A 15657-nucleotide genomic window follows, 5' to 3' on the forward strand; every position below is an offset into this window, starting at 1 on the left:
TATTTCCCATTATTGATAAGTTTATTAAAGGAGATGAACTCAATATACATAAACTACATTTCACAAGAGATGGCACAGAATAAAAGCTTAATAAATATCAACGACTCTAGAATTATTGCCTATTTGTTTCAGAGAATAAGACCAGGCAGATGATGAGATTACCAGCAACTTCTAAATACTTTTATGTGCAATTCTGCCTTGTCTAGCTACACATGGATTACTCCATAATCAGGCGTGAACCTATTTTAATTTTGAGATAAATGACTATATTTTGAGAGATATGCTCTTGAATTTTGCATAATTATATTATTTCACTTGAATTAAGTCACTTTTTCTTCAGATTTCACTGCTACTCTGAACAGTTAAAGCTTTTTCTAAAATTTGTTTATCTCAGTCTCCTTTGCTTCATTAGAGTTATCATTAAAAAAATTTTAATGCTTATTTTTGAGAGAGAAATAGAGACACAGAGTGCAAGCAGAAGAGGGAAACACAGAATCTGAAGCAGGCTCCGCACTCCAAAAGCTGAGATGTCAGCACAAAGCCTGGATGCGGGGCTCAAACCAGGAGCAGCAAGATCATGTCCTGAGCTGATATCAGATGCTTAACAGACTGAGCCACCCAGGCGCCCCATTATTTAATAATTAAAAAATATATATCTAAATTCATCGAATTTCTCTTGAAGACCTTTGTCAGTAAAAAGGCAAAATCTATGGGATCATTTTTCTCTTTTGTTCTTTATTATTGCTAAACATAGCAATTATAAAATCCATACCTGAAAGAAGAGTATTCATAGATATAATTACGAATTATTACAGGAGAAATGGACCTAATTATTAAGTTATTTTGAATTCTTGAAGTTACATAGTATAAATGATTGCAGCCCTTTTGGGGCCAGGGCTGTTCATTATTCATCTTCACATTCTCAGCCTCTAGTATATAGCATGATAAATTAAGTATTTAAATAGAATTTGCCAAGAAAGTTCCCATTTCTATGGTTCCTTACAGTAAAAGAAAACTTAATGATACAAAGAAAAAACATCAAATGAGAAGCAATTCATTTATTCCATTTCTCGCGTATTTTTGTCATGCCAAAGTCAAAGGTAGTACTAAGAAACATAAATAAAAACAAAACACAAACTCCTATATGCCTCAGTTTTAGCCTTGCCATCATGGGTCCATGCCATTATCTAATCAGTTAATTTGTTAATTAATAAAATATTCTTTGTAAAATGTTTAAAAATATTTCCCATATAGACGCATTGCCATGACACTAAAAAAAAAAAAAATTAAGTAAGTAAATTTTAAAATGTGACATAATTTTGGATGAATTCAGAAATTGATAGAAAAAGTACATGATTTGTATAAAACCCTGTAGTTCTGTTTCTATGTGTGGCTATTTTATCAGGATGGGCCTTATTAGATATTAAGAATTCACAACAGGGGTCCCTGGGTGGCTCAGTCGGTTAAGCATCCGACTTCAGCTCAGGTCATGATCTCACAGTTTGTGGGTTCGAGCCCCAAATCGGGCTCTGTGCTGACAGCTAGCTCAGAGCCTGGAGCCTGTTTCAGATTCTGTATCTCCTTCTCTCTCTGACCCTCCCCTGCTCACGCTGCCTCTCTCTCTCTCTCTCTCTCTGTCTCTCTCTCTCAGAAATAAATAAAACATTAAAAAAAAGAATTCACAACAGAGTTTTAAGGGCTTAAACATCTAGGAAATATATAGAAGGAGTAAAAAGAAGCCGAGTTTCTAGGAAGACCCCAAATGTTATGCCAACAAGAGCAAACAACAAGGCATTCGCCAACTCGTAAATGCTGCAAAAGCTCCCTAACTAGCATCATTGTTTCTTCATGATAAATTCACTCTATCTTTCCTACATGAGCTTGGAAACATTACCAAACTCAAAAGGAGCTTGGGTGGAAGGATCACTCCTGAGAGCTTTCACCTATTTCCTGTTGCTAAGGAAACCACTTCCTTTGTACATGTTCAGAATAGCAGGTTCCTTTGAATCCTGCCTTTCAAGCCCTATTTTTTTTAAAGCAAACATATAGATATATAATCCATTTTTTTGAAATGCACACCAATTTATAATGTTTCTACTACCTGCTGAAGAAGTTTCGTCCAATTAAAGGTAATATGTACTCTTACAGATGGAAACATTGGAGATAGACAACTTCTTTTTGTTATTAAATATTTTGTAAAACCTCAGGGCTCTCCCATCCACAAAAGAGTCTGTAAATCTAAGATATTTCTATGACCTGTGAATACGTATCTCTCAACATTGGCTGACATAATTTACAACTTGTGATATTAGACAGAATTGGGAGCAATTATGCTTCATTACCCCATAGTGACAAAGTTATTATATAGTAACTTAATTACCTAGAAATTTGTTATTGAGACAATATGTCTCTTCTTCTTCTTTTTTAATTTTCTTTAAAAATATTGTGGAGATGTCACAACTTTGCTTGTTTAAACATTTTGTGAAAGGAGTAGATCAAATGCTAGATTTCAATAAATTAGCTTTCAAAGATAAAAGATGAGACTTGGGGTTCTATTATACCACAGTGATTGCTGTGTGTTTTCGCCAGCCATTAACAACACCATGTGTGGACACTGGCCACAAATACTAGCTGATTTCATAACTTGGATTGTAAATGCTATAATTATATGTTGTAATTCACGTTATACAACTGAGAATCATAGCCCAGTCCACAGCTTTATTACAACATTCTCATTAATGCCCTGTTTATTTGAGATCTTTCAAAGAATTCCTTTGAGCACCCATCATGATATTTTTAATTATACTCTTTATATCTTTTCAGAATGTTTTGGACCTGTCTTACATACTTTGATGTGCATAGTGCCTTAAAACCACAGACTATAAATCCAAATTACATCACCACACAGTTAAAATGGTTTTGATTATTGTATCTATAAAATAATTTTCTTCACGTGTTTATATCTATTCAGTGATTACAGCTTCTGCTGAAAAAAAATTGTTTTCAATTTCAGCTGTAGAGAAAAGTATACTCCTAAGCATTAAATTGACTTATTTAATTGACTTCTACAATTGTGTACTATTATGCTTACTTATTTGACCTGACTATTGCCTTCAGTCTAAGAGCCATTGATATAATGCCACGTTTCCTGCAGAGACAATGTTGTTTTATGCACAAAGAAAAATGGTAAAGTATAAACATGTTTTAATTTCAAGGAGACTATTTCACTGACAAAAAATAAGAACGCATGATAATTTAGTTAACTCACTGCTTTTCTCACGTTAGATGTTCCGTAAAGATATTTGTCCAGGAAAGTCAACCGTTAATTTTAGTGCAATAAAATTGTGTGATTATGTTTACATACTACCATTTCGGGGCACATTCAGAGCTCCACACTTCCCCTTTTATCATCTAGTTAAAGAATTGATTCAAAATTTCAATATTTGATACCATTTCAATCTGCAGAGACCTATATTCATTCTTATTTCACTAGTCAGTAATGCATTGGCACTTTGATTTTAAAAACAAAACAATTGCTTTGGTTCATCAGTTTCCTATTTTGCCTCCGGTCGTATAATGTTCAATGGCTTTTGTTGGCTTATTGCACTTTAATTAGCATGATGCTGTGTGCCTTTACTAGCGTGCTGCTATGCTACCCTTAATTGAAATCTTTCTCTTGTGTCTGTGATCATTATATCACCTTGATGCCTGGAATCGCTGCTCTTCTGGGCTATGTGGTAATGTCACATTAGCCCTTTGAAGCTGGGGAGTTTGATTAGCAGGATCAGATGAGTTGCTAGAGGGTGACTGACTCATCACTCTAGTATCTTCAAATGCATTTTACAAATTACCTACTTACCTTAATACTATAAATATGCAGATATTACATACCACTTGCTGTAAAAAGTGAAATTTTACAGTGGAGAATTTTTTCCTTGCATACACTTTGATTTAAAGGTCACAGCTTCAGAATGTTTGATGAAGATATTACTTCCCATTTTGAACCAATGGAAAATAGCTTTAAATGCGAGGAAAGGTGTGTAAAATCATCACTCTTTTCTCTCTGCCTTTCCTTTGACTCAATGATATTTACACAACATATTCTAAGTGGATGTTTCTTCCATTGTGAGTTTTCCCTACTCACTTTCTAACACACCAATACACATTATTTTTAAGGGTCCTCTGAATGCTTCTGTAGGATGATTGGATCACATATTTCTTAACAATTATATCAAAAGGAGAAAAATCAAACATAAAAAACAAACATTTTAAAGAACTTGAAGGATTCCTTTGTCAAGATAAGGATTTTACCAGGAAAATGTATTAAATTGGAAAAAAAAACAGATAAACAAAAACAAATATTATGCACCTTAAAGATGGTGTCCAAGAAAGTAATCATGAAGCAGAAAGCTGATAGTCGAAGCATAGCCAGTCCCACGGAAGACTGGAGTAGTATGGAACAGAACAGTTTGCAGACTAAGAAAAGAAGATTTTCAAAGATATAGGGTCTAGAAATAACTGCTTCCCCTTAATTATTATTTTTTTAAAGTGGATATAAATGCAGCAAAGAGGACCATACTGTGTTGCTGAAAATTATGTTGCCCCCTTTTCTTCAACAAAGCTTAATCAACGGATAATCCATTACATTTTGAAGGATCTAACTTGTTTAGCGAACAGCTGGGCTATTCTCCTGGCCTGCAGGGTGGCTAATGGGTCCAAAGTTCTGGCCCCTTAGAACCCAGGAGGTCCCTTTGGGTTGGAAATGAAGAGAAGGTAGCAGAAGTAAATCCTTCAGTCAAAAGCCTAGAAATAAATATATTTAAAGCTAACTGCATTCTTTGTTGGCATGATTGTAGGTAAAGTCCTTCTTTGTGATAATTTGTACATCACAAATTTTATACAACCAAGAGGCATATTTAGTTATATATAGTTTTATATTAAAAATTTAGTTTATTTATTCATTTTGAGAGAGAAAGAGTGCTCAGGGGAGAGGCAGAGAGACAATCCCAAGCAAGCTCTGTACCTGTCAGCACAGAACCCAATACGGGGCTCATTTTCATAAACTGCGAGATTATGATGTAAGCCAGAAGACTCAGATGCTTAATCCACTGAGCCAAACAGGCACCCCAATTATATTTTTCTTTCAGTTGAGAAGTCATTCATAAATATAAGAGTGGCCCCTAGAAGGAAGAGCCCCTAGGATTTGTCAGCTTTATAAACCAGCTAGTAATACTAACTAAATACTAGTTTAAAATCACATGTCTGTGACGTTAGTTGAAATATGTGCAACCTAATTAAAAATCTTATGTTTCAGATGAGTGTTTTAGATGTATGTTGTGTGAGGAAGAACATTGCCTAAATTAATGTGTTAACATAAACATGAATGTAGTGAACTATTTGTGAGAAATTGAATGCTCTGTGGCCCATCCTTTGTACTAATAATGTAAAAATATCAATAAATAATAACAATGCAGATAAACCTTGGCCATCTTATCTGAGTGAAAATAAGCTGAGGTTTAAAAAAATTATATAAATTGTCCATTTATATTTACAAAATTAAAAAGACTCATAGTATATTATAATATGTATATGCATATATACTTACGTATGTGTTTTAAAATAAACATATTATTAGGACAATTAGTAAAAAACACATACTAGGTTGAAACATATGATGCTGTCATCTTTGTAAGTCAAAAGCAGTTGCATTCCAGACTATGTGGGCATATTGTAAGTTTGTTACTTAAAGAAAACCTGATTTATACTTTTACAAAGGAAAGCATAATCATGTCTTTCTTAGTTTGATAAATGGATATTATAATGTATTAAAAATGAATTCTTACATTTTTATACAATAGATCTAATAATATAGTGACAATTATTTTTTGGAAATGAATACTCTGACACATTTCAATGTACTAAAATCAAAATACAGACTAAATTTGAACTTAGAAATTGTTTAAAACAATAAATTATTAGTGTTCCTCCAAGTGAAGCGTTGCCAAATAAGAGAAAAGAAATAGTTTATTTTTTCCATTTGGATAAACTAACACTCATTTAATTAATTAATTAATTAATTTATGAGACAGAGCATGAATGGGAAGGGGCAGAGAGAGAGAGGAAGACACAGAATCTGAAGCAGGCTCCAAGCTCTAAGGTGCCAGCACAGAGCCTGATTCGGGGCTCGAACTCACAACCTGTGAGATTGTGACCTGAGCTGAAGTCAGACACTTAACTGACTGAGCCATCCAGGTGCCCTTCATTTCATATTTTAAAATTGCTGCTTAGGATGTCAGAAAAATCTTAAAATATACTTCATACGTGAGTTATGAACCTTCAAGTTGGAAAATGCCAAATTTATAATAAAGGAGAGATCATGGTGTACAATTCTAAACATCTGAAATGTTAGATTGAATAATATGAAATTGGCTATCCCTTATCATTTGGGGACATAGAAATACATCAATTTGCTAATTTAATTGATGGACGTGGTAGAAAGTGTTTCTGAGTAGAATTAGGAGGTAGAGATCTCAAATATATACAAACACGCTACAGAATCCAAAAATCATTATGTGGTGAATATTAGTTGAGCTGTGTGAATATGTCAACACTTGACCATTTTTAGTCCAGTAATGTTGCAGTTTCATATGGTTTCACACAATATAAGCAATGATAGATATTTTGAGTAGGTATGAGGAGTAGATGTATTTTCCAAGTTGATTCAGGTCATATGCACATCTATGAGACATGAAGAGGTGGCTTTAAAAAATGGCAAGATGTCAGTGAGGTTTAGGGGCGCCTGGGTGGCTTAGTCGGTTAAGCGTCCGACTTTCGCTTAGGTCATGATCTCGCGGTTCGTGGGTTCGAGCCCCGCGTCGGGCTCTGTGCTGACTGCCAGCTCAGAGCCTGGAGCCTGTTTCGGATTCTGTGTCTCCCACTCTCTCCGACCCTCCCCTGCTCACGCTGTCTCTCTCTCTCTCTCCTAGAAATAAATAAAACATTAAAAAAAAAAAAGATGTCGGTGAGGTTTAGTAAATCAGAACATTGAGACTTATGGCAAGGAACGGAGTTCTGCTGTGAGGTAGAAGTCCAATCTTACATAAGTGAATTCAGTTTCTCTGAAATCAGACCTGTTTTTTTTTTTTTAATATTTTTTATTTATTTCTGAGAGAGAGAGCATGAACAGGGGAGGGTCAAAGAGAGAGGGAGACAAAGAATCTGAAACAGGCTCCAGGCTCTGAGCCAGCCGTCAGCACAGAGCCCAACGCGGGGCTTGAACCCACGAACTGTGAGATCATGACCTGAGCCGAAGTTGGACGCTTAGCCGACTGAGCCACCCAGGTGCCCCCAGACCTGTCTTTTTAATCTACAAAACATTCCTGGTAATTTGAGTGAAAAATGTATTAATATATTGATCTCTCTTATTCTCAGTTAGTAAAAAAGCTCTTTAAATGAAGAAAATATATAATGTTTTTCTGCCTCCCAGGACTTTCTCTCTATCTTCTAGAAAAGTCAAATCTTTACATTCCTAATTCAGGGCTTCCTTGTCCCAGAAGCTTTAAATATCTTTTGTATCTGGCAGAAAAAAAGTTCTCAGATATCCGGAAGTCAATCTTCATGAAGCCTTTCTTGTGAGTCTAGGCCCACTGAGGGGTATTCAAGTATTTCCTGTTGGGTTATTCACAGCAAAACTAATGAAGCTTATGCTTTGCAACCCGCCCCCCCCGCCCCCAACTTGCAAATTGTTCTTCATTATACATTTGTTTCTATCAAATGAACTTTAAACTTTTTTTGGTAATGTTTTATTTATTTTTGAGAGAGAAAGAGACAGTGTGAGCAGGGGAGGGTCAGAGAGAGAGGGAGACAGAGGATCCGAAGACAAGCTCCAGGCTCTGAGCTATCAGCACAGAGCCCAATGCATGGCTTCAATCTGCGTGAAATCATGACCTGAGCCGAAGCCTGGCACTCAACCGACTGAGCCACCCAGGTGCCCCAAGTGTACTTTAATAGTAAGGGAGGGGGTGCCTGGGTGGCTCAGTTGGTTGAGCTCCGACTTCGGCTCAGGTCATGATCTCACAGTTCGTGGGTTCGAGCCCCGCATCGGGCTCTGTGCTGACAGCTAGCTCAGAGCCTGGAGCCTGTTTCGGATTCTGTGTCTCCCTCTCTCTCTGACCCTCCCCTGCACACACTGCCTCTCCCTCTCTCTCTCTCTCTCTCAGAAATAAATAAAACATTAAAAAATTAAAAAAAAATAATAGTAAGGGAGTGGAGTTTTTGAGTCCTGGCTGATTTTATTTGGGGACATACTTTGGTTTAGTGGCATATGTTTATGTGGTTTGTAGTCACTCCCACTAGGTATCAATAATTGTCTCAGTATAAGAATACTTCCCTACTCACTGTGTAAACCGTAACCCAAATAGGCAAGAAAAGAGCCATATGGCAATGTAAATGTGTTTTTTGGGGTCTTCTACTGAAAGTGTGTTGGCAATGATGGAGAAATGTACACAGAAGACAGAAATTAGTCTGAAGAAATTTCTTCTTCTCATCAGACAGGTAATAAATATTTTAAGTAGAAGATTTGATTTTCATGCAAACCCAATCAATATGATGGTAATTTCTTCCATACACACATGATTAAAAAACCTATACAAGTATAAATACAATACATCACACTTTTTATTGGTGAAATATTTATTGGAGGAATCACATATAAAAAGAATTTTTCAAATTTCCTACTTAACGCTTCAAACCTGCAGCAGTATGACAAATCACGAATATATTTTCATGTGATATTGCATATTTTATACATACCAACTATCAATGATAAAAATATGACAAAACATTTTAAAAATGGAATATTTTTAAATATCATTAATTTGTATATTAAGAAGGCTTATAGATAGGAAAAAAATGTCCTTAAGATATACTCCTGCATTTATTTTGTGTGTATTTTCAAGAAGCAAAAACTATATCTTTAATTTTTCTGAGTAGGAAGAGAAAGTCCAAGGAAACAAATAAATAAAAGTGGGTTGAATTTGTGGTTTTTGATCCAGCAAGTAAGGAGTTTAGAAATTGCCACTTCCTCCTAACAACAAGTAAAAGCTGAACAAGCTGAAAAACAGACAACTCCTCTTTGATTTATCACAAAAATGAGGTCACAGGGCAAATCACTGCCCTGTGAGACTGGAGATACAAGCAGATACAGAGAATAGCAACTCACTGGAGTAGAAACCCACAAGCAAAAACCTCCATGGGAACCAGTGCCTGTCTTGGTGGGAAAACCTGAATCGTAATTGGCAAACTGCTGGAGGGTCAACGGGGACTAGTCTGTGAGTTCAAGTACATAGGACCCAGTTGTGGGGGGAAGTGGGGAGATATGTGGGCACTTTTGTGAGTTTTACCTCCAGCAGCTCAACTTGGATCGCACATTGCATATTGGAGAAAAATCCATGGTGCTTCCAGCAAGAGAAGGAACAAGGGAGCAATTTGAGATGCTCAAAGGCCTTCCGTTCTAGATTACAAGGTCTGGCCTCAGGAGAAACTACTTTAGTGGAGCCTGATCTGCTGGGATCTGAGCTTAATTGACCTAGGGGAAGGGAAGAACTCAATTCAAGCCACTCTGTCCCGTGGAATGGAAGGAGAGGGTGACTAAGAAGCACCAGTGAAGTTCAAGTCCAAGAACATAGGCTCACCACAGACCAAGATCTAATCATTAGATTATAAAATGCTTCCCCTCCCTCACACTTTACCACTACATTACTAAAGACCTGTCTATCAGTTCCCTATTATATACTACATCATGTGCACATTTAAAAAAAATTAACAGGCATTAAAAAAGGCCAAAAAGCACTGTTTGAAGAGACTGAATGTGTATCAGAATCAGAGTCAGATATGGCAGTAATGTTAGAATTATCAGACCAGGATTTTTTTTTTTAACTATCAATAATGTGTTAAGAATTTTAGTGAAAAAAGTAAACAACACATAAGAGAAAATGGGTAATATAAGTATAGAGGTGAAAATTTTAAGAAAGAATAAAAAGGAAATGCTACAAAGCAAAAACACTGTAACAGAAGAGAAGAATGCCCTGATAGGCTCATTAGTAGACTGCACTCGGCTGAGCAAAGAATCTCTGAGCTAGAAGATATGTTGGCTGAAACTTCCAAAACTGAAAAGCAGAGAGAAAATGAAAGAAAAAATAACCTCAAAATATCTAAGAGCTGTGAGATAATTACAAAAGCTGTAACATGCACATGAGAATACTGGAATGAGCAAAACAAAAACATAAACCAGAAGCAGTATTGGAAGCAATAATGACTGAGAATTTCCCCCAAATTAATGTCAGGCGCTGAAGCAGAGATCCAGGAAGCTCACAGAACACCAAGCAGAAAAGATGCCCCCAAAACTACATGAGGCACATCATAAACAAACTTTAGAAAATTAAAGATAAAGAAAAATACCTTGAAAGAAAACAAAGGGAAAAAAAATAAAAACAAGTTATACTTTTTCATATTTATCCATCTTAAGTACACTTCCACAAACACTTAAGAGAAGTTACCATCTTTGCATAATATTGTTTTGTAACTTTTCTTTCGCTATAGTATATAGTAGAGTATACTGTAATTGCTAACTAATTTAATTTATAAATATTGAGTAACATTATCATATTGATTCTAAATCTAAAGAAGTTATTGCTCATCTTCAAGCAAACATGTTCTAAATACTTTTATATTTTAAAGAAATTCATTTACGACTTTAAAAAAAGATAGAGCTGTATTTACATAGTTCAAAACTAAAAATAAAATTAAAAAAATACATATTAAACATATTGAAACATCTTAATCAAAGCTTGTCCTAATCTGGCCTGCTAGCTACAGCAACGTTATTAGCCTTTAAGCATTTACTAAAAAAGGGGAGTTGCATCTGAACTACTTTCACAAATATAAGGGTATAATATATATAATTCTATCTCTTTTTATACTTAAAATTATGTCTTTCAGATTTTATCATATATTTCCACAGAGAGCTTCATTCTGTTTTAAGAATGTGTGCAATTTATTGTATGGATACACTATAATTCATTCAATCAGTCCCCTGTTCTAGACACTTAGGTTGTTTCCAGTATTTGCTAATAAAATGTTTCAATGAATATCTTGTATATGCATAATTTTATGTATGCAAGATATATCCTAACAGGAGATTTGTTATATCAAAAATCATATAACTTTATAATTTGGTATCCTAACAAGTTGTCTTCCATATGTATTGTATCAGATAGTACTATAATTAGCAATGTTTTGAGCCTGATTCCCTGAGAGAGAAGAGCATTGTGCTATCAGATCTTGGACTTTTGTTAATTGGTTTGGTGAAAATTGCTTACTCACCATAATTTTAATTTACATTTGATTCTATTCTTTGCATTTCTTTTTTTGCAAACTCTTTGTTGATATTCTTTATCTGTATTTCTCTCTTTGGTTATCAGTATTTTTCATATTAGTTTCTAAGAGTTCTTTATAATTAAGAGAATTTATTTATAATGTGAATTGTATTTTCTTTCAGATTTTCAGTTGTTTATTGATTTTGCTTTTATTATTTATTTATGTATTTGCCAAGTACAGGATTATAAACTGTGTAATCATGTATAATATCTATATTTTGTTAATTTTTAAAAATCATGATAATAGTACACATTCGTGTATTTTTCTGATATTAGCGGGAACACTTTAGTATCACTGCATTAAATTTCAGGTTGGGTTTGGGATTGATGCAATTATATTTTTTATCATACTAATGACTGATAAACCTATTATTGTTTTAGTATGTATTTTTCCTTTAATGTATGGTTGTTGAATTTACCAACTTGTTTTATTTCTTTATTTTTTTACCTTTTAAATGTTTATTTTTGAGATAGAGACAGACAGACAGACAGACATGCAGTGCAAGCAGGGTACAGGCAGAGAGAAAGAGGGAGATACAGAATCCGAAGCAGGCTCCAGGCTCTGAGCTGTCAGTACAGAGTCTGACATGGGGATTGAACTCACGAACTGTGAGATCATGACCTGAGCCAAAGTTGGATGCTTAACCAACTGACCCATCCAGGCATGCTCAGTTTGTTTTATTTCTAAGGCAATGGGCATATCATTTTCATACCACATTCTCTTTCTGAGGCTTTGTCAATGTATCACTTTATAGAAAAAAACTTGTCAGGTTCCATACATTTTGGTTGTGAAATTAGTTTATTAGCATTACAATAATATTTTATTTAATGGCTTAATGGAAATTTGTTGGAATAAATAATCTTGATTTTTTCAGATGAGATTGTTCCATAATAATTTTTTTGTAAGGTAATTTTATGTGATATATGAAAATTTCTGAGTTTACACAGTTTTTTAATGTTTATTTTTGAGAGAGAGAGAGTCCAATAGGCGGTGGAACAGAAAGATGATGGATAGGGTTCTGTCCTGACAGCAGTGAGGTGATGCAGGGGCTAAAACTCATGAACTGTGAGATCATGACCAGAGCCAAAGTCAAATGCTCCACCGACTGAGCCATCCAGGTGCCCCTATACAGTTTTTACATAATTATATTTTAGTAGGAAATTATTTATGTCATTTGTATTTTAAAATGTAGCTTGAAAGAGATGAACAAAATGTTTCTATAATTTTGAGTACTTATTCATCAGTTATAATCGTATTTGTTCTTTTTTGTGTTTTTCTAAAATTCTCATACATTGATTTTTAATGAATTCACTTTAAAACAAACATAATCAGAAACTGTTTTTTTCTGCTCTCTTATCCTAATAATTGTATTTATTTTTCTTTCTTTCTTACTCTCTCTCCCTTTTTTTATTTTCCTTCCTTTTTTCTTATTTCTTTTCTCTTTCTTTCCTTCCACCCTTCCTTATTTCCTCCATCCTTCTCTTCCTCCCTTTCTCTCCTCTCTCTTTTCTCCCCTTCCCTTCCCTTCCCTTCCCTTCCCTTCCCTTCCCTTCCCTTCCCTTCTTTTTTCTTTTCTTTTCTTTTCTTTTCTTTTCTTTTCTTTTCTTTTCTTTTCTTTTCTTTTCTTTTCTTTTCTTCTTTTATTTTTTTTCTTCCCTCCTGCTAGCTAAATACAACTCTCATAACCAGTTTTTGTTAGTAATTTGCTCATCTGTTTTCTCTTTAGTGGCCGAATGTATTCTGCAATTATTTTTTTAAGAATGGCTAACGGAAACTTTTTTGCCTTCTTTCATGTGAGAAGCTAATTTTATCCTGTAAACTCGAGGGACAACTTCACTGAAAACTTGTGGATCACCTTTTTCATGCTTAAGGCTCTGGTGGATAATTCTCCATTGTCTTCTGACACTGAAATGTTTTACGAATAAATCTGACAGAATCCAGATATTTTTTCTTCTCAAAAAAAAGTGATATGATATTTTCATTGAGATACACAAAATATTCTGTTTTTATCTTTAAACTCTAAATACTTCCTTAAGATAAAATATGGTATGAACTATTCCATGTGAATTTGCCCTGATATATTATGTTCACTTTTAATATATATATTCACATCCTTTTAATAGTATAATCATATTTTAAAATATTTATTCTGTTCTTTGATTGGGTTTTAATTTTTTCTAACAGGGTAGTACCATGACATAAATGATGAATCTTCTTTGTTTATTTGTTTTACCACCATTTTTTCTTTCTCTTTTCTTTTTAGTTTTCATCACTTTATTTTCATTTCTATAATTTTTCAGTGAAATTCCTTCACCTTGATTGTCACAATTTCTTCATTTTCCTGTCTGTAAAAGGTTTTATTTTCCTACCACTGTATCTGACATTCAGGGTAGTATATGTTTCATCTCTTACTCCCTTCATGGACCTTATTCCTTGAAATGATTGCTGCCTTAAATTTCTTAAACATTCATTACAAAATCTGATTAGAGTTTCTAATCAGTTGATTTGGGGGTTAAAAATGAGGTTAACCTGGGGATGACCTGATCTAACCACTTAAGTCTTTCATGAGTGTACTGGGGTCTTCTTGGAGACAGATGTTCTCCTTCTGATGTTGAAGAAGTAGGCTGTGCACTTGTGGGAGAGCACCATGTCTAAGACATGACTCCCGCCTGGACAACTTGAGACTAACTCATGGACTACAGCCAGCAGGATAATGGGGAATTGAAGATGGCAGTTTGCAGAGAATGAATTCTGCAAAACCAGAACATTCTTCGAAAAGGGTCCCAAGCCTCAAATGAGATTGTGTCCTCAGCTAACACCTGGTTTCAGACTGGTGTGATAAAGCTCATCAAAGCCCACACTCCTGACCAACGGAAACTGTGACATAATAAATTTGTGTTCTTCTAAGCTAAATTTGTGGACTTTGGGTTTATGCAGAAATAGAAAATTAATACAAATGGCATGCTTGTTCCATATATGTTCCTCATTAGGTAAGGCACTTTATTCTTCTGGATTGTCTTTCTAAGTTTTTCCTGAAGGCCTTTCTTCTTTTTGAGATGACATGGAAATGTCCTACTGTGTCCACATACGGCTCACCTCAATCCTCTCTTGTATAGTCTTGAATCGTCTGCTTCTGTGAACAAAACTGGCTTTAGAACGCCTACTCCCATCTGGTATTACCTACTGCCATTTCCCTCCAGGGATTGCACCCATTATCAATCAGCATTCATAAATTTTTACACCTCAAGGAGAAGTCTTTTCATATGGTATAATACTGTTGTCATACTGCTAGAGCATCGCTAGGGAACCATGTTGCCACATTCCACCTTTATTTCTTCATCTCATCTTATGCAGCTTTTTTCTCATCTCTACTAATTTAGACTGACCTGAGTTGTCCTTAAAAAATAAACCTGTGGGTGCCTGGGTGGCTCAGTTGGTTAAGCACCTTACTTCGGCTCAGGTCGTGGTCTTGAGATTGATTCATGGGTTGGAGCCTTGTGTTGGGCTCTGTGCTCACTGCTCAGAGCCTGGAGCCTGCCACGAATTCTGTGTCTCCCTCTCTCTCTTCCCTTCCTGGACTCACACTATGTCTGTCTGTCTGTCTGTCTCTCTCTCTCACAAAAATACATAAATTTAAAAAAATGTTTTATAAAGAATATACCTGAATCCTAAATTAGTGCAAATTGGAGTTATCAGAGATTTCTCTCCTTTACCCCTTTTGCTTTTTCAATAGTAGCCAGAAGAAGAGAAAGAGGCTGACTTAGGCAGGTCATGGTGACAACAAATGGCAAATATGTTTGTTAATCACCAGTTATAAATAAGTTTGTTAACAATGATTTCAAAGACTCTGATATTTTATTGGTGTACATTATCGCATATAAACATATCTGTCCCAGTTCTAAAACAGTGCTATTTTACTATAAACAGTTTCAACAACAGCCAGACTATTGAAACATATTTAAGTATCTTCTGATGTCCCTGTTGACCATACAGAGCAAGTTCCCCCCAATGAATCCCCTTTCCCTGCCCATCTACTACCCTTTGCCTCCCCTGGAAATTGCTCTTTCTACTCTTCAACTCTGCTCACCATCTGTTTTGTAGTTTTCTCCAAATTACCCGCTCCTTGGCTTTCTCTGCCTTCTGATAGGCTTCCTTGCATCTCCTGATCGTCCTCACTGCACATTTCCTTGACTCTTCACAAGAGAGACCAGGGAAAAAAAA

Source organism: Hyaena hyaena, unplaced genomic scaffold (genome assembly GCF_003009895.1).
Source record: "Hyaena hyaena isolate Hyena2069 unplaced genomic scaffold, ASM300989v1 scaffold_1373, whole genome shotgun sequence".
Taxonomy (NCBI): domain Eukaryota; kingdom Metazoa; phylum Chordata; class Mammalia; order Carnivora; family Hyaenidae; genus Hyaena; species Hyaena hyaena.